This window comes from Macaca nemestrina, chromosome 6 (genome assembly GCF_043159975.1).
Source record: "Macaca nemestrina isolate mMacNem1 chromosome 6, mMacNem.hap1, whole genome shotgun sequence".
Lineage (NCBI taxonomy): Eukaryota > Metazoa > Chordata > Mammalia > Primates > Cercopithecidae > Macaca > Macaca nemestrina.
Genome location: NC_092130.1, coordinates 17,159,312 through 17,183,576, shown reverse-complemented (window position 1 = coordinate 17,183,576; position 24,265 = coordinate 17,159,312). Strand labels below are relative to the sequence as shown.

Here is a 24,265-nt window from a genome sequence, read left to right as displayed (position 1 = left end):
AAAGAATTGCAGCCTCCATATGTTTGTGAATATTAATAGTTTGAGGTTTTTCCGGTTGCCATAGCCACCTCAGTTCCCTTCTGCCGGCAGGACATGGTGCACTGGCAGTCAGAATTGTGAAGGAATCCACGTATGTAAATGTAAGCTGGGAAGAAGCTCAAGCTGGAAACAGCCTCTTTCCTTCCCACAATTCCCAGTTTTAATCGCTAGTGACCAAAATGCACATGCTTCCAGCCCACTAGCCATCTCAAACCCAGCATAGTTATCCTCACACATCTATCCTCCATACCCCTGGTAACCAATCCTTCACTGTGCTTTTTTGAACCTTTATACACACATTTTGACTCAGTCCTTCCGGTAATACTTCCTCTACCTTCTCTCCTACATTGAAACATGGCTCTTCCCTGATTGTGATGATACTGAACTCCTAAGTGTATGCAGATCCTGGTGATCATTTTCTTTTGTAACCCATCCCTCACCCCACCATCCCATTATCTCAAAAACTACAGGTAGGTGGGCACCAGCCTCAATGTTTGTGATTCCTCCATTGTTTGACCATTCCCATTCAGGGACTCCTCCTTTTATTAACCTCCTCCATCTAATTTTGCCATGCCTCTCTGATCTCAATCTTTGTCTTCTAAACTCTGTGGGACCCCCAAGCTTTCCTATGGGTCCCATCTCCTATCACCCCCTTAAGGAACTACACAGAGATGAGATGCCAGCCTCAGCTACTTTACCTCCTCTACTCTAAAGCTATTGATTCAGCTGCATCTCTTGTTCATTTAAGTTCTAACTACAGGCCAGATCAAATGCTTCCACCATAGTGGTAAGTTTTCTACATTTTTAAGTTGACTGACATTGTCTCTGGATCAACAAAGCATGTGAAGCTGTAGAATACAGTGCTTTGGAATGTGGTCGTTGGATTGAACTGTGCAAGTAAAGTCCTGGCTTTGTGCCGCTTTGTGCCACTGTGGTTCAGGACAAGTGATCTAACCTTAAGACTTCAGTTTCCTTACCTCTAAAATGATAACAGTAATAACATCAATTTCACAGAATCATTATGAAGATGGAAGAGATAACTTCTGGGTATAATTCAGACTAGTTGAACAAAAGAGAAAACATAACTCAGACTAGCATAAGCAACAAAAGTGTATTACTGGCCCACTAATCTCAAAGTCCAGAGAAAAGAGAGTCTTCAGGCTGGGTTTGATTTCAGTGACTAAGCCACAGATTCAAGAACTGTTTTCTTTTTTTCTGCCTCTGTTCAGCCTTCTGTGGAGTCAGCAGGCTTGCTTTGCCTCACAGGTACAAGGAGCTTCTTCATCCAAAGCAAAGAAATGAACAAAATGATCACTTCAAAAAGTTCTCCCAAAATAGTGAGAGAGCTTTTCCAGTCATTCTCAGAAAACCTCTCATGGCCTGTAGTCCAGATGTGAATGGCTCTTCCCATTCACATGAGAATTATCTCTTCCCATTCACATTCACAAAGTCCCATTCTTGAACCATTGCCTGGGGCAAGGGAATTCCTTGCACTGATTGGCTGAGACCTGCTCACCCTAGCACAGAGAAAGGGATTACAAATCTTGGAAAGCATCTTTCCATCTATAAGCTGCACAGTAGGTATAAGATAAGGAAAAAGAGGCAGTTGGATGTTGGGAGGAGAGGATGACATAATATTCACAATGGACCGTCAAGTCCTTCACTAATGATGGGAAATTAGTAAACATCCTGCTAAAATCAGCAGTGATTACTACATCATTTTTACCTTTGATGACTACTTCTCATTCTTCTTTATATTATCACTTACTGTCAAACACCACGTATTCTCATTAATAAGTGGTAGCTGAACAATGAGAACACATAGACACAGGAAGGGGAACATCACACACCAGGGCCTGTCATGGGGCGGGAGAGCTAGGGGAGGGATAGCATTAGGAGAAATACCTAATGTAGATGACGGGTTGATGGGTGCAGCAAACCACCATGGCATGTATATACCTCTGTAACAAATCTGCACATTCTGTACATATATCCCAGAACTTAAAGTATAATTTTTAAAAAGTTAAAAAAAAGATTGCTCTCCATACCCTGTGCAATGATTACTGATCTTTTCACCACTAACATACACTAACATGAACTTTTTACCACTAATGTACACACCCCAAATTCTGTACCTAGCAGTGTCCATACAAGAAACCTACCTTCAATACATGCTTGTTGGATAAATGAACAGACTGTAAAAGTGATCCTATCCAATGTCAAAGTCTCTTTCTGGCAAGAATTACAGGTCACTCTCGATTATTTTATGCTCTTCAGTACAGAAAAATGTAATACATTTTAAAAAGTCTTTTTATACAAAATAATATTACTAACGCATCACTGATTACACAGGCACAGAGAGCAAGTATATCTTTGGTATTTTCTGTCTATTCAGTAAACGCTTATCCTTTACTACAATTACATGCAATTTCTTCTTTTATAGCTTTCTTTCACTATTATTTCGGAGGTACATGATTCCATTTGACCAGACTAAATGCACTACGAAGAATAACATGAGACATATAATTTGTTTTGGTCAGTGTACCCTCATAATAAAAGCTAAAAGATCTTCAAATGAATAAATTCTAAGACCCCATAATTTTCAAAACCAAAAATTATCAGAAAATCTCCACTATTATACAGTGTAAAATGATAAAATATTTACATAGGAAAAGACTTCCCTATTAAGATTAATCTTTGAAATGTCTCATTTTCCATAAAAAATATTTAATCATCTTATACCAATATAAAAACATATATTCCTTATTCTGCCCAATTTTTTAAATAAATGACATTACTTCTAAACAATTTTACTTTAATGCTTTTGAAAAGTAGATGATATTAGCAATTCTGCAATAATTTAACTAGCTAAGGCATTGCTGTAATTGTTAGATAGATGTGGTAAATGGCTCTATATGGGAGTTATTTCTTGTTTTTAATTCCTGGTATTTCTTTTTTTTTTTTTTTTTTTTTTTTGAGACGGAGTCTCGCTCTGTCGCCCAGGCTGGAGTGCAGTGGCCGGATCTCGGCTCACTGCAAGCTCCGCCTTCCGGGTTCCCGCCATTCTCCTGCCTCAGCCTCCCGAGTAGCTGGGACCACAGGCGCCGCCACCTCGCCCGGCTAATTTTTTGTGTTTTTAGTAGAGACGGGGTTTCGCCGTGTTAGCCAGGATGGTCTCGATCTCCTGACCTTGTGATCCGCCCGTCTTGGCCTCCCAAAGTGCTGGGATTACAGGCTTGAGCCACCGCGCCCGGCCAATTCCTGGTATTTCTTTTAAAGCCTGCATGATTCTAGACTTTTTTAAAATATAATATTAAACTTGGAAATGTCTTTGAGAGAAGAAAAGTGCGTGTGGGAGACTACAAAACAGACTGGCCGTCTCAGAGTAAAATGAGAGAAAATGTGGATGCTCTGTCTTTTAACGGCAAGCTGTAGCAGTGCAGAACCTTTGCTTCTTGTCTGTAGAGACCATGCAGTGAATTTTAAGAGTAGAAGCTAACGAAATAGTAAAACAAGAAATGTTTAGAGAATATAAACTAGTCAGACCATCTGAACTTCATGAAAAAAGCAATACATTTTAAAAGCATAATAATAGCACATGTGCCCAATCTAGGTAACACTACATATAGAAAGCTATATTATACATTATACATCTAATAATCCATATGCATGACCAGTCACATTTTTATTTCACATGTCTCCTAAAATTGCCACTTGGGTTTATCTCTAGCCACAAGCTTTTCACTATCCAATACAAACCAAAGTCTCAGAAAATAATGAAACAAGATGAAGGAGAGCTCATGCAGTGGACAATAGTATATCCCCACAGAATGTGATGCCTGATCCAACTCAATGAAGTAGATATTGTTACCTGAGGCCAAGATGTTAAATAATTTTGTTCTATGCTTCTGAGTATTGGGAATCGGGTCCCAAAGACACTGACGGCATTGTAATGTGAGATCTAACCAATAAATCTCTTTCCCAAAGCAAAATCCAGCAGAGAACGTGGGCACCATTGATCTCACACAGCCAACTAAATAGCCAAAAGGTTGAGCAATGTAAGTTATTCTATTACCTCTGTTGAATTTGGGTGATGAGTCACTCGGGTGAAGCTTTTGATATTTCCTCAGTGATCAGACTGCTTGATGGTACAGCCAAAATTCATTTAAATCCATATTCCCTGCAGCCTCCACTCTGGCTTCTTTAGCGACCCTAAGAACAAAAACAGAGATGCAACCAGTACAATGGAAGGGCCTTCTTGATAATGATTACAAAACCACTTATTTCCAGGAGATGCACATGCAAATAGGCTTACAAAGAGATGCTCAATCTCACTCATTATTCAAGAATAATAAATTAAGGCAAAAATTAAATGCTATTTTTACCTTAAAATTTAAACAATATGAGAATTTGAGAAAAAAATGTCTCACATATGGGAGGATACATTGATGCACTCTTGTTGTTGAATCTAAATTTTAAACATGCATACATTTTGAAACAGTAATTCCCATTTTTATAAATTTAACCCTAGATAAGTGTTCAGAGATGCATACAGATGATATTACAGTGTTGAATAAGGAAGTAGCTAAATTAATTATAGTAAATCCATGCAGTGGAATGTCATGAGGATCTAGAAAGAATGAGGTAAATCTATATATATTGATATGGAAATTATCCCAATGTATTGCAAAATGAAGAAAAATAGTTTGAATAGCAATAGCTCTCACATGATTTCCATTTGCATGCTATGATTCTCACTTGTGAAAAGAGTATATACATATTTTTTTCCTTATGTACATAGAAATTTCTGGAAGTATAAAATAGCAATAAGTCTGTGAAGTGGAACACTAAGGTAGCAGGGGCAGGGGTGAAGTCAATGTGGATACAATAGGACCTTACCTTCCCACCTATTCTTTCTTTATTTGACAAAAAATGTTTACAAGAGAAGGACAGGAGATTCTCATCTCTCTTAGCTTGCCTGTGTGAAGGTGAAATTGGATGGTAAGTGTCCAGTATAAAGAGCCTGTCAGACACCAGGAACACAGTGAATACTGGGTCCCCTATTAAAACATGACCAAGTGTGCACAAACATACACACACACACACAACCCACTCTCTTCTACCAGCTTCTAAAACCTGGTATCATAGTATATGCCTTCCATCACAGAATGTCCCCATTTCTTCAAGGTATTCTTATTTCAAAGGAGGAATGGAGAGACGGACTAGGACGAGAGTTAATTTGGCCATTGTTGTCACTCGATAGCTAGCTTATATTTTTCAAAAGAGAAAGAATCTTGTGTTTTATTTTACATTTCTAAAACAGAGAGAAATAAAATCTTCCTAGGTGCTATCTGTGACTTAGGCAAATGCTGCATCCTGCTCCCCTCTTCAGTCAATCTTGAGAGAACAACTGGGGTGGGAACATTTAAAATATACCTCTGCTGTGATTGTAAACTGCAAGAATAATGAAACTTTAAGCATAATAATGTTGAAAAAACACACAGTGAATTGTGGGGATTCTGACAGTCAGTGAGATTTACAACTCCTTTTCTCTCTCCCAAATCACAGAAACGACAACAAAAAAACTACCTTCGGTCAGTGGTCTCCAAAACAGATGTCGCTCTCACACACCAGCAATAAAGAAATTCTGAGCAAGCAGTCACAAAGTCACATACATCACAACATTTTACTAATATTAACCAATATAAAAATAGAAATTAAAACATGACATTTAAAACACATAGAAAATCAAATTTCTAGTATTTTTTCCCACATCCAATGGGTTCCTGTTCCAAATAACTCATTAAGAAGTAACTATCGTGCTGTCTCTTACACAATTATAGGAGTTACACCCCTAAAATATTACAACTTGATCTACTCAACCAGTGAAAACTTTTGAGACAACTTTTACCGCTAAAATGCCTCCTTAGAGAGCGTAGCGACACAAAATTAATTTGAGGAAATTTATTATTATTCTTTCAATTTGGAGGGGTTGGGTACTATTGTGAGTGCTCTCTGGATGCTAAGCATTGTCAAGAGCCTTAAAACAGTTGACTTTTAATTTTTCCAACCACTCTGGATAGTTGACCTTATTCCCATCTTACAGTTACAGAAACTGAGGATTAAAGCAGCCCAGCATTAACTAGTTAGAAACTGGTAAGATATCACATCAGAATCTTACTTTGACTGATTCCAAATCCAAACACTTAATCAGTCTATTTACTGCTTAGAAAAGGAAAACATTAGGTGTAAAAAAATGTGTAATGTGGTTACAGAATCTGAAATTATGAAATATTATGTAGTCAAAAAGATAAGCAGTTTGAGAGCTGGGTCTTCTCTCATTCCGTATCTGTGAGCTTTATCACTTAAAGAAAGATTTTTCTGTAGCTAACAATAAAATAGGACCCCACCTGTATTTATCACCAGGTACACTATACCTTAAGAACTTTGGTAGGAAAGGTTTGCAAGTTTGTCCAACCTGCAGCCTGTGGGCTGCATGTGACTCAGGACAGCTTTGAATGCAACCCAATACAAATTGGTAAACTTTCTTAAAACATTATAAGATTGTTTGTGATTGTTAATGTTAGCGGATTTTATGTGTGGCCAAAGACAATTCTTCTTCCAATGTGGCCCAGGGAAGCAAAAGATTGGACACCCTTGGTTTAGGAAAAACATTTTCCACAAATTTAAAGTTGTCTCTTTATAACTTTCTATTACTTTATTTAAAGCGAAAATAAAACCCACATAGATTTTTTTTAAATTAAATCTGTGCGTATGATTTGTGTGAGAATTCTTTTTTAAATAATTTACTCTGTGGCACTGGTTCTCAATGGGGGAAGATTTTGGCTTCCAAGGACATTTGGCAATGTCTTGAGACAGTTTTGGCTGTCACCACCAGGGTAGGGATGCTTCTGACATCTAGTGGGTAGAGGCCAGGGATGTTGCTAAACGCTCTGCAGTGCACAGGATGGTCCTCTACAACAAATAATTATCCTTCCCCAAATGCCAATAAACATCCTTCCCCAATAGTGCCAGGTTGAGAAACCTCACTCTAAGGAAATAATCAATGATATTGTCAAAAATAACTATCCAGATGTGTTCATCACAGCACTGTTTGTGATTGTTTAATAATGAGATGTTAAACACAGCACATTTATTCATTAGAACACTGTAGCCATTTAAAATTACGTTGGCCGGGCACAGTGGCTCATGCCTGTAATCCCAGCACTTTGTGAGGCCTAGCTGAGCAGATCACAAGGTCAAGAGATCGAGACTATCCTGGCCAACATAGTGAAACCCTGTCTCTACTAAAACTACCAAAAATTAGCTGGGCATGGTGGCACGTGCCTGTAGTCCCAGCTACTCAGGAGGCTGAGACAGGAGAATCACTTGAACACGGAAGGCAGAGGTTGCAGTGAGCCAAGGTAGTGCCACTGCAATCCTGCCTGGGTGACAAAGCGAGACATCATCTCAAAAAAAATAAAATAAAATGATGTTGCAGAAGAATATTTAACAACATGAAGAAATGTACATGAATTTACATGTCCTAAATTAGTATGTTTGGTATGATTATAGTATTATAAAAGTATATATATACTTACATACAGCATGGAAAATATTTTGAAAGAATATTGACCAAAATATTAATAATGTCTGTTGCTGACAGGAGATCCTATAAAATAATATCCATGACCAATGTCATTAAAAATATTGACACACTTATCCTGAGGAGGAAAAGCACAGTGGATCTAAGCTATCATCTCAAAATCAAAGTCTTCTCAACATATAACATTTTGTAACCTCTCTTTTCAGAACATGTCAGTGGAAGAGTTTTATTTCCTGACATCAAGTTCCTTAATGATAGAAGAGGGGAGCAGCAGGTGTTTCTCACCAGGTGCCTTCGTGATGGAAGCAGATAGAGTTCACTGGAATATTTTTGTTCAGAGCCAAAATAGCACCTACTATTCTCATGCCTTGTCTTTAAAAGGCTTCATTGTTACACTATGATTCAAAAGTAAAATTACTCTCTTGCACCCACTCCAAGAACAGTATGATCATGACACTCTCCAAACTTAATAAATGTTTGAAACATCATGAACATCACATATCCCCATATCAGAATGTTGTATGAGTAGGAGGCATTATGATATCATCTGCTGTGCAGCCTCTTAACTTCCTATTGCAATTCAGAAATATTATTGCTGTCCCTCCAGAAACACATCCTTTATTTGAGTGACCAATAGCCTCATTGTGAATAAGCCAAAAAATAAAATAAAATGAAATGGTAATAAGTCTTCACAAATGCTACAATGTTTATATAAACCAAAAAAAAAAAAAAAACTGATAAGAGAAAGTTTGCTCACCAATATACTTGAACTTCTTATCTGCACCAGCCAGAGAAAGGAAACAGGAAGAGGTGAAGGATAAAGGGAGAGAGGAAAAGAGGACTATCTATTATTTAAAAATGAGCAAAGATTATATAAATTAAAATGTCCTTGCTTATATTCATCTAAAAGAGGTCCAAATAGCTTACAGTTACCCATGGTACAAAGACCATTTCTTCTACTCTGAAATATTAAATAAGAACAATAATTTCTTAGCGGCTCCAGAAAAGAGAAAGCACTTTTGTTATAGTTGTTCATCCATTACATTACATATTATGTAAAATCATTGAAAGCACATTAACTCTCTGACTCAAGATCATAAAATAATCACATGTACATGCCTTTATTTCCTTCCCAAAATCTTAGGGAAATACCAAAACACACATATTTTTTTAAACACTATCAAACTCTGGAAAATAGAAAATCATTTCATCAGTGAGCCAAACTTTGAAGAAATTTCTGAAAAGCTGAGAGCAAATAGAATAAGATGGACAGAATAGTCCAAGTAAGAGAGACAATCAAAGAGAAACAAAAGAGAGGGGCACTGCAGAGCCACTTTTCCCAGTGGTGATACAACAAAACTCCAAGGTTAGAGTCAATAAGAACTGGAAGGAGCAGCAGGATATGGAGCAGCCCTCAGGGTAATTAACGAGTGGGCCAGTTTCCAGCCAACATCCGTGTGTACAGACAGGCTGATTGTCACATGCATCCCAGATAGAACACAGCGGAAAACAGTTCTCTAAACCTAGGCTGTCCAATATGGTAACACACGAGTGGCTAGTGGCTTCCGTATTGGACAGAACAGCCACAGAACATTTCTATTATAGCAGAAAATTTGATTACATGTCACTACTCTAAACAAAGCGAGAGATCTGACAATAGTAGCAAGAGTAGAGACGGACACACAGGAGAGGAATTGAAAAAGGATTTTTCCTGTCCTAATCATAGGGCCTAGAAATGAAGCAGAAATGAGCTAAGTGCAGACATACAGAGGGGAAAAGGCAGCTCGGTGCAAAACTGAAATGAATTTTTTTTTCCTCCTCAAGTAAAAGGCAGCAAGAATTACAGTAGTTAAGAGGATGGCCTCTGGAGCCTGAATGACTAGTGGTATTCATATTTATAGTTATACAGCCTTAGCACATTAAATGCATAAGGTAGAACAAGTGAATTAAAGCCCTTGGTACATGTCTTCTTATCTGTTATATCAAATAATAGTCTCCACCTCACAGAATTGTGAGAGTATTAGTTAATTTATATGAAACACCCAACAAGTGTTTACTATTGCGATTGTTATATTGTTACCACAATAAATTATTCTATACTCAGAACAAAGCCATCCTTAATTTGACAAAAGTAGAGAGCATGAGATTGGTACCCACCCTCCATGCATCCTAAGAAGATAACCTATCCCCTGTACACATTATTTACAAAGAGTTAGCTGGTAGGTAGTCCTCCCAATCCTGTGACAGTCCTGTTTCTTAAACAAGCAAACAAAACTGTGGAGGACTCACGTGCCATCTAGTCTTTTAATCAACTTTGTCTTTTATGTATAAATTTGAAAAAAAAACAAACTCCAGACATCTGAGGACAACAAGAACATGAAAGAGAAAGATAAAAATAAACATTAAAACTGACTTTAGAGGAAATAGGCATTATATAAGCAACATAAGATAATTAAAAGAAAACAGACTTTGACACTTAAGATATTTTATAAGTAAAAGAACAAAGCACTATCTTAAAAGGTAATCAATATTGTACTGGAAATTGAAGACATGATTGCAAAAAAAAAAAAAGAAAAAAATACAGAATGTCAAGAAAAGAAAAGTAGTAGAATATTTATATCTTGTTTTCAGAAAGATATAAGTATTAATCACTTTTAAAGTTTTAGAAAACTAGGTTAAAATGTATTCATTAAAATGTAAGAGGAACTACTAAAATTAATGTGATCTAAAACAATAAAATAACAATAAGGAAAAAATTTACTTAGTAAAATATAAGAAGAAAAGGAAATATAGGTAAACAGAAGCATTAAGTATGAAGGAAGTAATAACCCTATATGTGTCAGGAATCACTATATATGTAACCAAATTATATTCTTCCAATAAGAAAATATATATATAATTAAGTTTTATATAGCTATATGCTATATAAAAGGAAAAAAAGGTTGACTACAAGGTATGCACAAAGGTATACCTATAAGTGCAAACAAAATGAAAGCAAGTATGGTAAAACAAATATTAGATATAGAATTCAAGGCAGAAGGTATTAAATGAACTAGAGCAAGCTGTTTCATTTTAGTAGAAATTACATTACACCCAAAAAGCAAACAAACAGGAAAAAGAAAATTTATGCTCCTAATAACACAAAGTAAAGATATATAAATGAATAAACACTAAAAATATAAGCACTCATAAACATTATAATAATGTTGAGACTTCATATACTTAATTTAAAATGACATATCAAGTAATCAAATATTGCAAAAGCTCATAAAATACTTCAGTAACAATAAGTTTCTTATATCTAAGAAACAAAGCATGTATAATCTTTTCAAATGCCCTTAAAACATTTACAAAAATTAATCATATTTTTGAACCCTTACTGAAGCCATAATTTGCAAGAAGTAGAGATCATTTTGCCGTTACCTCATAATATAACAGAAATTAATAATTTTTTAATATTTGGTAAAGGAAAAATAAATTTTCCATAAAAGAAGTGGATCTCCCATACAGAATTTCAAATAACTTATGTAGACACTGCCCCATCAAGGAGCTTAACTCTCCACCCTTTAAGTGTAGGCTGCACTTAGTGACTTGCTTACAAAGAACAACAGTATGGAAAGGAAGAAAAGGTAAATTTACACTGGAGATCCTGACAAGTGCTACCTCAGTCAGATCTTAATATGATACAAGAAGAATGGCACTTCATCTCTGTGATCTTCTTTCCTTCCTGAATGTTAATCATGGAAAAAAAATACTTCAAACCCAAACTAAGGGATATGCTACAAACAACAACAACAAAAAAAAACCTGACTGACCTCAAAGCTATTAAAGTTATTAAAAATTAGGAGACTGAGAAACTCTCACAAACCAGACGAAGCCAAAGAGACATGTAAAGTGATACCTTGGATGGGATCCTGGAACAGACAAAGGACATTATTTTTTCAAAACTATCAAAATGCAAATAAAGTGTAGAAATCTGTTAACAGTAATGTACTGATGTTGGTTCCTTAGTTGTAACAAATGTACCACAGTAATATAAAATGTTAACAATAGGAAAAACTGGGTGAGGTGTATATGAGAACTCTGTACTATCTTTGCAATATTTCTGTAAATCTAAAAGTGTTTTGAAATAAAAAGTTTATTTAAATAAAATTAATTTTAAAACATAGCAATATCAGTTCAAGAAGGAAAGACCTATCTGATTTCATTCATATGAAATTCTAGCAAATGCAAAGCTATAGAACTAAAAAATCAGAATAATACTTGCTTCTGGAAGTGTAATGAATTGAGTGGGACAGGGCATGAGGAAACGTTATGGGATCATGATAACATTCCATATCTTGATTTGGATTTGGATTACACAGCAATATGCATTTGTCAAAATTCAGTGAAGACACACTTAAGAGTTGGGCATTTCATTGCATATAATTTTTAAATTGTGGCCAGGTGCGGTGGCTCATGCCAATAATCCCACCACTTTGGGAGGCTGAGGTGGGCAGATCACTTGAGGTCAGGAGTTCAAGACCAAGTTGGTCAACATGGCAAAACCCCATCTCTACTAAAAGTACAAAACTTAGCTGGGCATGGTAGCATACACCTGTAATCCCAGCTACTAGGTAGGCTAAGGCAAGAGAATTGCTTGAACCCAGCGGGCAGAGGTTGCAGTGAGTCAAAATTGTGCCACTGCACTCCAGCCTGGGCCATAGAGCGACACTCTATCTAAAAAAATAAATAAATAGATAAACATGTAAATGAATATTGAACTATAGTTAATGATATGCATGATGAAATATATAGAGAGAAATATACTGAAATCTGCAATTTATTTTGAAATTTATCCAAAAAAGAATATGATGGCTTAATGCATAGATAGAGCAATGGGTAGGCGAATAGCTGTGTGGTAAGCAAGTAGAATAAAATCTTAATGGTAGAATTTAGGTGATGGGAATATGTGCGTTTATTCACAAATATTTCCAAATCATGTGTGTTCATAACAAAATATTATAAAAACAGAAATTAAGGAAAATTTAGAATTAAACTACGCTAAACATTAAAAACTATGCTGGTAAAGTAAAGGAAAAAGATCATTAAAAGTTCAAGGAATTAAGAGAGCAGATGTTGAAGGATAGTAACTGGATTTGCCAAGCATGATAATAGGCATTGAAGTCATAAGAAAGAAAGTGCAATAAGGTAGGGAGATTATGGGGAAAAGAGATTATGCATTTCCAGAAGGAGCAGGGGTTTTTATAAGAAAGACAGGGTTCTGGTCTAGAAGAGGTAATACAGAATGAGTATACAAATCCTATCATCTACTTGAGGTACATTGAGCAGGAGGCAAGAGGAAAATACAGTCTTTTTTTAAGAGCATTGAACTCACAGAATACACAGGTTTCGATCACAATTAGAAAAGAACATGATGCAAAGAAGAGAGGAGACACAGGACACTTTATTGATCAACAGCGCAGGTCCAGAGGATACAGGAAGCTTTGGGATCCTAACAACGAGATGTTGGCAATGTACAGACTGCTGTACAGATGACAAAAATGGGGGTGATAATGAAAATCCAGGAAGATTTTGCCTTACTAGAGATTACTAAAGTAAATACAGATGTGTAGCATCGTGAAATTAATCCTCAGTCTCGTAGAAGAAAGAGAGTGATCAGATACAGTATTGTGGACTGAAATGCTCAGGGAAAAAATTCAAATCTCACTCCTCTCTCAGACAGCATCTAAGGATAGAGCTAAAAAGAAGCTGAAGAGGCCAGGCGCGGTGGCTCATGCCTGTAATCCCAGCATTTTGGGAGACCGAAGTGGGCGGATCATGAGGTCAGGAGTTCGAGACCAGCCTGGTCAATATGGTGAAACCTCGTCTCTAATAAAAATACAAAAATGAGCCGGATGTGGTGGCAGGCGCCTGTAGTCCCAGCTACTCAGGAGGCTGAGGCAGGAGAATGGCTAGAACTCCCTGAGGTGGAGGTTGCAGTGAGCCAAGATCAAGCCACTGCACTCCAGCCTGGGCAACAGTGAGACTCCCTCTCAAAAAAAAAAAAAAAAAAAAAAAAGAGGCTGAAGAAGGGAGAATGGCATGCATTTTTTAAAATCAGAAAATAATAGAAAACTAATCAAATTTCAAAAATGTAGACTAATAAAATGGAAGCCTAGTTCTTTGTAAAAATTAACAGACTGACTTACTTCTGGAACCCATTATCAAAAAATGAAAAAAGAAAAGGTCGAATAACCATTATTAATCATGAAAAAGAAAATGTAACTGGAAATTCAAAGTATTTCTGGTTTTCATTTTTGAAAAATGTCAAATATGTACAAAGATAGAAAGAATAGAACAATAAAACTTAATGTACCCATTAACCAGCTTCAGTAATTACTATGGCTTATTTTGTTCATTGCTATCTGCCATCCACTCCCTGCAGCCTATATTATTTTGAAGCACATGTCAGACATCAAACCATTTGAGCTGTAAATATTCCGTGTGTATCACTAAAAGGTAGTATCTCTTTTTAAAGACAGCACTATATCATCATCACAGATTCAGTGTTCATATTTAAGTTTTCATATTTTTTAGTGCTTATAATTTTCTTGGTTTCTTTAAACCAGAATCCAAATAAGATCCATACATGACAATTGGTTGATATTCTTCTAGGTCTCTTCTAATGTATAGCTTTCCCTTCTCTCTTTAGCTCTTGCTTTTCCCCTATAAATTTTGTTGTTGTTGTTGTTGTTGTTGTTGTTGTTGAAGAAATGGTGTCTTTTATCCTGTGGTTTGCTTACAGTTTGGATTTTGTTGATTATATCCTGCAGTGCTGTTTAATATATTCTTATATATTCTTCATTTGCTGAATATGGGCAGTTACATCTAGATGCTTCATAAGATTCAAATTCCATTATTTGATAAGACAACTTCATAGATGACACTGTGAACTTCCATCAAGAGCTGACCATTTCTGTTTCTGTGATGTAGCAGCCATTGATAATCATTGCCTAGCCAATTAATTCATTGGGGTGAAAAAATAACATTTTATTTATATTACCAGAAAAATTATCAGAAAACAATCTGTACAGCCTCATGCCAATAAATCAAAAACTCTAAATAAAATAAAAACTTCTCTTGGAACATGTTTTATGAATATTAAATCTGTAATCAGTAAAAAACTTTAACAAACTACTTACCATACAAAGAATTAAAAAGATAATTATGAAACACTCATGTTTTAGGGACATATTTTCCCAAACCTTCAAGGAACAGATAATTCCTTTGTCATAAATTGTTTCAGACCATAGAAAAAGATGAAAAACTTCACAGTTCATTTTATGAAGCAATACTAATTTTGATACGAAACTCAATAAGAGTATAACAAAAAGGAAATTATAAATCAGTTTCATTTGTGAGGATTAAAAAAATCATTAACAAAATGAATCCAGCAATATATTAAAATAATTTAACATAATAACCAACTGGAGTAGAACCAGAAGTGCAGACATGGCTTAACATTAGAAAACAATTTCGGTAAAACAAAAACAGATGGCTATCCTCCCTCACTTCAATTATTTGACATTGTTCCGGAGGTTCCAATTGGCGCACATAAATATGTAAAGTTGTTTAGTATTTGAAGATGATATGATTGTATGTAAGAAAAAAATCCAAGATTCCAAATGAAAAACTTGTTACCAAAAAAAGCAAATACAACTAACTAGGCTGGATATAAATTTAATATACAAAAATTGATGGCTTTAATATCAAAAAACAATAACTACTTCTAATGAATAATGGAATAAAGTACCAAAAAATCAATAGCAATAAAAAGTAAATCTCCAAGAATAAATATTGTAAGTAAATAATTAACAAGATCTAAATAACAAACAGATTTAAATACTCTTGAGGGATCTAAAAGGATAAATAAATCAAAGTATAACATATTCCTAGATAGGAAGACTCAACATTAATAGAAATGTTATTTCTCCTTAATCTATAAATGTAGGGAAATCTTAACTACAAGATTTATATGACATAATAAACACACAAGAGTACTAGGAAAAAAAAATCTGGGTTAGAAAAAAAATTGGAGTATAACAGGGATGAGCCCAAAGAGTAATTAAACATTACAAAGCCAAAATAACTAAAACAGTGTGGCAACAGCACATGAAGAGATAATCAAGAAAGTGCAAGAATGAACCCAAAAGCACACAGAAATTTATATTATGGGCACCTCAAAGCAGCAAGGAAAAGGTGACTGATGCAATAAGGAGGGCTGGGACAACTAGATAGCTATTTGGAAAACTGCTTCTGTCTTACACCTAGATAAATTCCAAAAAGATTAAAGATTTTCTGAAATATAAAAGTGTTTGAAAAAGCCATTTGCAAATCCTTTCAAAATTTCAAACTGGGAAAGATGTGTTTATACAATTGGTTGATATTCTTCTAGGTCTCTTCTAACGTATAGGCTTCCCTTCTCTCTTTAGCTCTTGCTTTTCCCCTATAAATTTTGTTGTTGTTGTTGTTGTTGTTGTTGTTGTTGTTGTTGCTGCTGCTGCTGCTGCTGCTGCTGCTGTTGAAGAAATGGTACCTTTTATCCTGTGGTTTGCTTACAGTCTGGATTTTGTTGATTATATCCATGCATATCCAGCATGACAGTACCTCTTCTCCAGCACCTTTGCCAAAACAATGTGTGAATTATTTTCACTATGCTCATAGGTCAAAACTAATATTTCAACATTGTTTAAATTCATGCTATTTATTTTCAATTAAGACTCTGCTTTCATTTCGGAAAAAAAAAGACTATTTTCCATATTTTATGTTGTAAGTGTACACAAAGTTTTGATTACAGTAGCAATACTCCCCAAAATGGAGTTAGACTAAGCTGGGTCCAGAACCCAGTCCTATTGCTTCTTCAATACGTGTCTTTGCAGAAATTAATATCACTGACCTCAGGCATCTTTATCTACAAAAGAGTACTAGTAATATCTACTTCACAGGGTTTTTGTTGGAAAGAAAATGAGATCGCAATTGTGAAGTTCTGGGCACACAGAGTAGGGACTTCATGTGTGTTAATGTTTTTTACCTCTTTTCTTCCCTTGCCCTCATACCTGGAGCATGGACAGTTCCATGCTTTCAAAGAGCAAGCTGATCTGGATAGCGAAGAGAACCTACTCATTTTACAAATGGTGAAACTGAGGCAATGCAGAGACATTTCTAGAGAAACATCCCACACAGATATGGACAATGACAGTTTCCTCTCATCCCCCAGAAGTAGCCAAAACCACAAGTCACTGCAAAAACCTCAAACTCCAAACCTCAACAAGGTTTTTGGTTGATTTCCCATGTTCTGTGAAATCCCATATAGCCACAAGATATCCAAGGTAATAATCCAAGAGTTAGAAAACAGCCACTTTTTTTCTTTTTTTCTTTTTTTTCTAGATTGTGTCCTTTTGAAAACTGCAGAACTAACTGCTTAAGCAAGTTTGGAAGAGTTAATGCTGAGAATGTCTCTTGGACACAGCACAAGGGCTCCACCTTCAGCTTTAGAGTGAAGAGGAATTTCTCAAAAATTCCACTGTCAGAGTCCTAAGAAAGCATACCTGAAATATAATCTCTTCTCATAAAATTTAAACTACACGACCTTTCACTTTTAAATATTTCAGTCCTGAATATTTATCTACTGCCCACAGGTGAAATGAAGAGTCTTATGATGTGCAATATTGATATTATAGTGACAAGATTTAAAAATGTATTACAGTTTCTTTAAATTCTTCGGAACGTACATTTTCACATCATTTTCTTTATACTTGCAGCAAAGCCTGATCAGCTCTTTCAATCCAATTCTCCTATGGTTTCACTCAATTGGATTTAAGTTCTTCTAATAAAGAAAAAGGTGAATTCTTGCCCAGTAGATTTATTTATAAATTACCAGTGGGTTTTGAATATTCCAGTAAATACATTGCAGTTTTTGGAAGAGCATTTCTATATTGACAAAGGGAAGCAAAATTCAGTTCTATTCAAGGATGCTGACTGGACCTTGAACATTAAAATCTACCAGTGAGCAGTGGTAAGGAATACAGCATCTAAACACAAACTTCCAAGAGATTCCCATAATTTCACAGAAAGAAACTCACAAATCTAAGTTGAATTCTATATAATTACATTACAGAGTGGAAGATAACCTTTTTCTCAGCTACATATTTTACAGTAATATATTTTTTAAAAGGTGACGAAGTGCCAATTTCTGTACAAATTGTGGCATGTAGGAGGGAAATTAGTCATTTTTCTACATTAAAATTAGTAGATATGGATTATAAGCAAATGTAAATACAGACAGACACAGATTGAGTCTTTCAAATTCTGATCATAAGTGTAAACTTATTGCTAATTGTGTAAACTTGTTGCTAATTTTCACCATCTTTTTTCCTCTATCATGCTCTCAGATTTCTATGTCTTAGTGAAAAGTCATAGATATTCAGGGTTATAGAACTGTGTCCCAGTAAAGAAAACTGGAAAATTAAACTTATGTCTTAAACTTCAGAAAGTTTCTACATGCCTTCTAATGGTTTCTTGAATTCTTATCTTTTTTTCCCATTGGATTGCTTACAAAACTGGAGTCAGAGGTTGCCACAGAGAAATGTGATTTTTTTGTGTCCCAAAGACATGGAAATGAGATTACCACCTCACCAAAGCAAGGATTGAAACCAAGTCCAAACTTCTGTTTTTTTCAACACTCAGTTTCCAAAGTCCTTGACCATCTAAAGTTTCTTTTATAACGGTGGGGAGTTAAAATGTGTAGTGTAATTTCTATGCACTTAGCACCATGATAAGTATTCTTAAAATGTATTCTAATCTTCATAATGACCCAGTGACAGTGGTTTTAAGATTCCTCATTTTATCATTAAGTAACCAAAGCATAAAGAAATTCAATAAGACCAAAGTTGTGTTGGTGCACCAGCAGGCCCAAACTCTTACTCCCTATCCTCTCTACATATCTCAGCCACGACAACCCTCACATTAACCCCGTATGTAGGTGATTATCAAAACAAATACTTTTTGAGGCCAGGTGTGGTGGCTCAGCACTCAGGGAGTGCTGTAATCTCAGCACTTAGGGAGGCCAAGGAGGGCGGATCACCCGAGATCAGGAGTTCCAGACCAGTCTGGCCAACATGGTGAAACCCCATCTTTACTAAAAATACAAAAATTAGCCAGGCATGGTGGCATGTGCCTGTAATCCCGACTACTAGGGAGGCTGAGGCAGGAGAATCACTTGAACGCAGGAGGTGGAGGTTGCAGTGAGCCGAGATCGTGCCGCTGCACTCCAGGCTGAGTGACAGAGCAACACTCAAAAAAAGAAGAAGAAAAAAAGATTTTTGAGCGATTTCTATTTGATAGACATTATGCCTTATGGAAATGAAGCACAGAAATGTTAAGTGAGCTGCCTAAGATACCAGAGCAACTTCACAAAAGTTGGAACTAGAAGTCATCTGCTGAATCTTGACCCTGAAGAGCAAGCAGAAAGATTCAAAGTGAACAGGCTCTGGAATCAGACATGTCTGCATTCAAATCCCAGCTCCACCATAACCAGCTATGTAATCTAGGTCGAGTTACCCAACATTACTATTCCTCAATTTTCTCTTCAGTTAGCTGAAAAGAATAATAGCATGCCAAATTTTTATGAGGATTACAGCTACCATATAAAAAGAATCTGGTACAAAGTATGGATGCACACAAGTTCTTTATCATTTCAGAAGAACTAGGATCTCTTAGGCATTCTCCTCATGGTGAACAATTATTATAGGCATCTTAACTTTATTGACCTTGACTTTTCCACTTGCCCAAACATAACAAATTTACTACCCTAAAAGAATTAGCTTTGACCATGCTTGTCCCCAAGTATCTAATGAAAATATTGGTGTAGGTACAAAATAAATGCCCTTATTCTTTCCTCTCTTCCACCTCCTCTCTCTCACTCTGTCTCTCTCTCTCTCTCACACACACACATACACACACACACAGTGTCTCAGTGCAAGTAGAACCATCAATAAGATTAAAATGTTTTACTCGATGGAAACAAGAGAAAACATACAAACTCTAAAGAAAGATGCTGAATTGCTATCTTTCTAAGGATAGAAGAATACGTCATAATGACAAATTGTTAGGCTAATTATTTTGATTTTTAAAAATTGAAAAATCATGATGTTAATGCCTTTTAAAGCATTCTCCTCTCTAACTTCATGCTTAATGTGAAATACATACACATCATACATCTTATTAGTAAGATATTCATTACTGAACTAATATAAAGGAAAGGTTATTAACCTCCTGAAATACCTTATCAAGACCATTCTTTAGGAGAAAAGTCCTAAACTATATAAACAATTCAATTTTTCCCTACATCACGGCTCATCCAATTAATGCAGGATACTTCTTCTCAGTCACTTTGCAAGCCAGGAACCCCCTAGACAGCAACACCCCATCTGGGCCTCACTTGGCCACACTCGCATGCCCTAGCTCACCTGTGTTATAGCTTGTACCCATGTTCAGCAGTTCCTGAGCTCTTGTACCATGCCCAAGAAGAATGAGGATACACGGGACATTGAAGGGAGAAGAGGAAAGAGAAGAATTTTATTGAGTAATGAAAATGGCTTTCAGCAGAGAGGGAATGCAGGGGTGCGGGGACATGGTTCCCCTGTGTGGCTGGGTCTGGGGCCCTTTATGGACTCAGAATCTGGAGTGTATGCTGATTGATCTGTGAGTATCCAAAAAAGGTTAAAGCAAAGACACCATCTAAAGGTGAGCACAACAGTGTAGAAAACCATTTAGGAAAAGGTAGGTATATGTAAAATAGATGAAGGGTGGGGACCAATTAGAGGAAAGCACACCAAACAGGAAGACAAGTTCTCAATCTGGTCTGAGGAACTAACTTGTAGCTTGGCTTTCAGGCTTTAAACTCTTTGGCTTGGAGGTGGGGTTTCACTAGAATCCTACCCCTATTTGCCTATGCATTTGGCTGCCTCCTGCTGCTCTCACAATTTTAGAGCTTTGTTGAGGAAAAAGTCAAACTCTGCTGAATCTTGATATGTAAAATATATGAAGAGATTTATTCTGAGCCAAATGTGAAGACCGTAACCCATGACACAGCTATTACCAAGAAAGGGGTCCTGACCCAGACTCCAAGAGAGGGTTCTTGGATCTTGCACAAGAAACAATTCAGGGTGAGTCCACAGAGTAAAGTGAAAGCAAGTTTACTAAGAAAGTAAAGAAATAAAAGAATGGCTACTCCATAGGCAGAGCAGCCCGAGGGCAGCTGGTTGCCCATTTTTATGGTTATTTCTTGATTATATGCTAAACAACGGGTGGATTATTCACAAGTTTTCCAGGAAAGAAACGGGCAGTTCCCAGAACTAAGGGTTCTTCCCCTTTTTAGACCATATAGGGTAACTTCTTGACATTGCCGTGGCATTTGTAAACTGTCATGGCACTGGTAGGAATGTAGCAGTGAGGACAACCTTGAGGTCACTCTTGTTGCCATCTTCGTTTTGGTGGGTTTTAGCCAGCTTCTTTACTACAGTCTGCTTTATCAGCAAGGTCTTTATGACCTGTATCTTGTGCTGACCTCCTACCTCATCCTGTAACTAAGAATGCCTTAACCTCCTGGGAATGCAACGCAGTAGGTCTCAGCCTTATTTTACCCAGCCTCTATTCAAGATGGACTTGCTCTGGTTCAAACACCTCTGACACAGCCTCAGGAGGTTCTGAAAACATGTGCCCAAGGTGGTTAGGTCACAGCTTGAATTTATACATTTTAGAGAGACTTAAGACATAAGACATTAATACATGTAAAGTATACATTGGTTCTGCCCCATAAGGAGGGACAGCTTGCAGTGGGGTCTCACAGAACATAGATAGACTCAAAGATTTTCAGATTGGCAATTGTTTGAAAGAGATAAGTTATTATCTAAAGACCTAGAATCAATAGAGAGGAGTGTTTGGGTTAAGATAAGAGATTGTGGAGACCAAGGTTCTTATTATGTAGATAAAGTCTCATAGGTGGCCACCCCTAGAGGCAATAGATGGCTAATGTTTCCTAGTCAGATCTTTAAAAGGTGCTAGACTCTTAGCTAATCTCTTCAGGATCAGCAAAAGACCTGGAAAGGTAAGGGGATTATCTAAGGAATGTAAATTTCCCCTACAAGAAATAGCTTTGCAGGGTCCTTTCAAAATATGTCAAATAAATGTATTTCGGGGTAAAATACTTTGATTTCTTTCAGGGTCTGCAATCTGTCATGTGATGCTATCCTAGAGTCAGGTTGGAATTTGGTATCTTACTGTTAATGTCTATTAGTCTTAAGGTCTCTGTTTTAATGTTAATGCTAGTTAGCTGTGCCTGAATTCTAATGGGAAGAGAGCATACTGAGGCACGTTCAGCCCCCCTTCCCATCACAGCCTGAACTAGTTTTTCAAGTATCTTTGGAATCCCCGTAGCCCAGAGAAGTGATCCATTCAGTCTGCTGGGGGGCTTAGTATTTTATTTTTGGTTTACAGCTTGAAGAGTCCACTGAGATTATTTAGCCACTGTAGAAACTTCTGGAATATCTGCCTAGTTTTTCCTCTTCTTTTCTGAGAATTAACTTCCCTTAAATACTGGAGTAGACTTCTTAGCCATGTTTGTAATTCATTACCACTCTCTATTTCGTCACAGGTATGGATTCCTGGATCAACACGATAAATCAGGTTAGTCTTGAACTTCAAACATGCTATTTGGCCTCAGGGGTTAAACTAGAGGCTAGAGAAGCCATATTTAATAATATTCATTACAAAGCAGGGGAAGGGAGTATGGGAGAAAAAGAAAATAGATTTAAATCAAGTTTAGCTAAAAACTGTCTCCTTACATATTTTAAGTTTGGCTTAAGGTTTTTCTGTACATCATGAACTATAACAAGTAAAGGTGTAAACAGACCGTAGCCTACACTCATGCTAATCACCAAGTTTTGGCCAATCAAATGTAGCCAACTGTTTGAATAGTGTTCAAATAAGGCAAAAGCCAACCTGTAACCAATCCCACCATTTCTGAACCTCACTTCCATTTTCTGTGTGTAAATCATTCATTGCTCAATTAAACTCCTTTAAATTTAATTCAACTGAAGTTTTTCTTTTATGAAGACAAACAGAAAAAAAAATAAGAAGAGAAAGTACATGGAATGAGAAAGAGATCACAAGAGAGAAAAGAAAAGGAAATGTCTTCCTTGCATTCTGACAATTTTCTACTCCCAAGTATTAGTAATTCATGAGACTCAATCACTTTCTGCCCCTGGTTTACATGTGATGCTCTTACTTATTTTGTAATCCACTTCAGTCACTCTTAAGTTAAAGTTTTTGTTTATGGCAACTGTGAAATTCAATAATTCACACTTAAAATTAATTCAAACTTAAAACTGTTGGAATTTTAAATTATTCTGAGCCTTGAAAGGAATGTGGCTATGCAACCCGAGTGACACAGAATGCAGCTGCAACTTCTGCCTTTTTTTTCTCTAAATAAGTAAGACCAAACAACATCAGAGATAAGAACCTTCAGATTACGATCCCTCCTCATGGTGGAGTAATAAAATAACCTTCCTTGGAATGTACCAGTCTGTGACCGATTAAGTTGCAGTGGTGTATGCACTAGTCTTGTATAGAAAATGTTATAATTCTGCTAACATCTCTATACAAATGAAACCTTAACTCTCCACTTAGGAACACTGACCCCATTCTCTTGGAGTCTATTTCCAGGTGTCTAGCCTCACGTTTAGCACTCCAGTAAACTCTATACTTAATCATATTTTCTAAATCTCATTATTTCAGGTTAACACAACCAAATGTTCCCTCACTAAAATAATAGATCAATGCCTTCTTCTATTTTATAAAACAGAGAATGAGACCCAGAAGGGTGAAATTCCTGCTCTGCTCATTTTCACCTACATAATTAGCAGAACTAAATTCAGTTCCTTTATTTAAACTGAAGTTCTCTTCCTACTATGCTAATTTCCACTGAATGTTCTAAAATACTTAAATGGAAATATAAGAAACCCAAATATCATACTTCACAAAAACCTAAGATCCATTAATTGTACGACATACCAAACATTGCAAATTAAACTATGATATGTTGCTAAGATGCAAATGATAGTAAGAGATATTCATATTTCAGATATATTAAAATATGAAATCAAAGGCTCACTTCAGAATCAGGGAAAAATGATAATACAATGGATGAACTGAATTTGGGACAGGGCAGGTTGAAATGTATTAATTGTAGTACCAGTTGGGGAGGAAATGGTCATAAGTTTCTCAAATAGGAAAATGAATACTGTGATTCTTCCTGTTTTAAAATCCATTGCATATGTGTTGCCAATAGTGGAGAATCTGAGCCAAGTTCAGAGTGCTTAAAAGAGGAATGGAAAGGACACTTTCAAATCCCCTTCTTGATTGATGTCAAAGTCCTAACACTAAAGGAATGTGAGAAAAGAGATGGAAAATATATAAAGCCCATTTCTAGTCCTCATGCATCATTCTTTAATCAAGGCTATTTATTGAGTCCCCAGTCAGTGTTAGGCACCGTTTCAATACAGAGTCTATAGCAGAGAA

General features: G+C 36.3%; 1 long non-coding RNA gene across 6 annotated transcripts in view; it reads right to left on the bottom strand.

Moving 5' to 3' along the window:
• LOC105480808 (uncharacterized) overlaps positions 1 to 24,265 on the bottom strand; it is a 694,030-nt gene that overhangs the window by 644,413 nt on the left and 25,352 nt on the right. For all 6 annotated transcript variants that reach the window (XR_011624484.1, XR_011624483.1, XR_011624482.1 and 3 more), the window contains one exon: positions 4,115 to 4,251. This is a non-coding gene — a long non-coding RNA (uncharacterized lncRNA). The remainder of the gene's footprint in view (positions 1 to 4,114; positions 4,252 to 24,265) is intronic.